Source organism: Mirounga leonina, unplaced genomic scaffold (genome assembly GCF_011800145.1).
Source record: "Mirounga leonina isolate KUSES-001 unplaced genomic scaffold, KU_Mleo_1.0 Mir_53, whole genome shotgun sequence".
Classification (NCBI taxonomy): domain Eukaryota; kingdom Metazoa; phylum Chordata; class Mammalia; order Carnivora; family Phocidae; genus Mirounga; species Mirounga leonina.
The window spans coordinates 76,306,896-76,309,918 of NW_023270807.1; the positions used below are offsets into that span (position 1 = coordinate 76,306,896).

At 33.7% G+C, this 3,023-nt stretch overlaps 1 pseudogene; it reads left to right on the forward strand.

Annotated features, from left to right (window-relative positions):
* The first annotated feature begins 1,271 nt into the window (after window positions 1–1,271).
* LOC118001735 lies at window positions 1,272–1,450 on the forward strand (annotated as a pseudogene).
* Window positions 1,451–3,023: the final 1,573 nt, after the last annotated feature.

The window sequence follows — 3,023 nt, forward strand, 5'->3', positions numbered from 1 at the left end:
AAGGTTGATCTTGTCCCAGGGGCAGGCAAAACTAGGCTATCGGGATTGGATGTATGCCATCAGAATTTACTAATTTGTAAGAGAAATAAAATTATAGAGTAAATTGGGTTCTCAAGTCCATTGCCTAATGTAGTCTCTTCCTGCAGACAAACAGCACATGAAAATGGTATAATAAGAATGCCTGTTGATTGATTTTTCAAAGAGAACATGTCTTCTACATTCACATATAATGAAAACAGATTTGAACCACAGCTGTTTTCAAATACTCTGTGACATTACTCTATATTGATTTGGAATGTAAATGCTATAATGGAAAGACTGGTCAGCTATACTTCTTATAACATTTTATGCATCTTTTCAACTCTGATTGAATGTCTATTGGCTTTTCCCCTTATTTATGTGTTTACTTATTTGAATTATACTTGATTAAAAAATATTGCTAGAATTAGAGTTTGGATTCTATTTTCATTTATTATATGAAATGATGTGGTATTTTGATCTATATACTGATGCCTATATTCAGCTACAGAAGGTTTTTCTCAATTATGATTTTGTTTATTCCATTCGTTTTGATGTCTATCTTAATGATATCTGTAATAATTAGGCTGCATTTTCATTCTCTTCATACCTAACATTTTCACTTTCACTACTCACAATGTCTCCCTGCATTCTGGAGAGTCTCTTCAAACAATATCATTCTATTTATTACTTATTATAATACCTTCTATTTAGTTATTAATTTCCTTGAGTCTTTTGATCCCATTCAGCTTATTTTTGAATCTCAGTCTTTTTGTTGTTGTTTTCATTAGGCTTATCCTTTATTTCAATCTGTTCTCTTCTTATGGGTTCTTGCTCCTGTCTTTTTTTTTTAAACATCTTATTTATTTATTTGAGAGAGAGAGTGTGTGTGCGCGTGAGCGAGAGAGAGAGAGTGAGAGAGAGAACACAAGAGAGGGAGCAGCAGACGGGGAGTCCCACAGGGAGCTTGATGTGGGACTCGGTACCAGGACCCTGAGATCATGACCTGAGCTGAAGGCAGCTGCTTAACTGACTGAGCCACCCAGGCGCCCAGGTTCTTGCTCTTGTCTTATAGAAGCCACTCGCACCTATTGATATGCCAGATATATTTTTCTGTTTTTTTTTCTTCTGTTTGTTTTGATAAAATTTTCAAGGGTATACTCTTGTTCTCTGTTGTCAGGATAATGTGACCTTTACTTTTTTGTAGATATGCCCACAGATTTCACGTGTCATTTGATTATTATTTTTTGGTTATCGCTTCTCGGCCTTTTGGCTAAGATCAAGTGTAGTAAAAGAAATAATCATTCAGATGTGGCATTTGTTACATACAGTGTGAGTAGTGGTTTTTGTTTTTTGTTTTTTTAACTAAACTTGCTACACAGATAATAACTGATAGATCCCTCTCCTCAGATAGACGAGCTATCTGAACTAGCTATCTTAGCTAGAGGGTAGGTTTGGTGGGATCATCTTCCAGTTGTGAAACAAATGTGAAATGAATTGGAATATTCTGTCCTCCCTGCTTGGTTCTCTGACACTTTGGGGATATACCGGCAAAAAAACTACCCTATTCATCATTTACTGCTTAAGTGGTTTTAAAGTTTGCTTGAGATAATAGCACCTTGTATGTAGAAACCACACTTCTAAGGGAGCATTATGCTAGGTACTTCCTGCCCTTTTCTAATTTCAAGGGAGGAGAAGGAAAGGGCAGGAAAGAGGGAACAGAATTATAACAATCTAAAATGTAATGTTCCTGTTTGCAATATCCAAGGAAATATGTCTTGCTAGGTTTCTGGTTGGCACAGACCTAACATCCTGTAGCCAGGAGGCAGATGGTGGAGTAGATCAAAGACTTTCTTGCTTTATTTTAAGCTTTAAAGGCACACTATATTAGATGGCAAAAGGGCATATGACCCACCAGCATACCCATTCATAATAAATATAATTGGGGAACCTGGAATTTAAGGGAACATTGTTACTATAAAAAGAGATGATTTATAAAAATCCTGGAAATGACATAGTAAATAGGTGAACATGAGAAGCACTCCTTTAAAAATCAGGAATGAGACAACAATGCTTTTGCCTTATATGTGACCTTGAGTTGAAGTTCTAAGTACAATATTATAGGAAAAATTATATCAGAGATGAGTAAGTTGAAATAGCATAATTTATATATGCTATCATTATTTACCTAGAAAAATAATCTATGGGTTATTAAAAATAATAGGATAGTAGTGAACAGGCTACAGATCAGATGTTTCCCAAGGTCAGTTATATTTCTATGAAATGGCAGCAAACCACTAGAAAATATAATTAAGGAGAAAATATTATTTTCCATAGTCTCAGGGAACCCCAGTTATCTAAGTCTATATAATATATGTACAAAAGCATTAGAGGGAAAATGATGGAACATTATTACACAATATTGAAGACTCTATAAATAGATACATCATTTACATAAATAAGAAGACAATATAAAGGTGTCAATTATTCCAAATTGATCTATAAAATAGATGTAATTCCAACTAAAAAAACAAATTTTTTAATGGATGTTAATAGAATTTTAGTGTATATATATAAAAATAAGGGCCATGAATAGTAAGGATATTTCCAAAGAAGAATAATAAGTTGGGGAGACTTGCTCTTCCAGATACTGGATTATCCCAAAGCCATAAAAATTAAGATGACTTAACAATAGTAGAGGGATTTTAAAATTGATTAGTAGCATAAAATAGGATGCAGAGATCTGCACATGTATGGAATGTTGAAAATTACAGAGGTGAGTATAGTTTGGGTCCCTACTTCTCACGACATGTAAAAATATAGTCCAGGTAGTTAAAAGCTCAAATGTTAAAACTTTAAAACTCTTGGTAGAAAATACATATAATTATCTTTTGGAACTTGGGTAGGCTGTTTCCTTAAATAAGACAAAACACACTGACCATAAAATAAAATATTAATAAATTTGACAATATTAAAAGCAAGAACTTAAAGGGATGCCTGGGTGG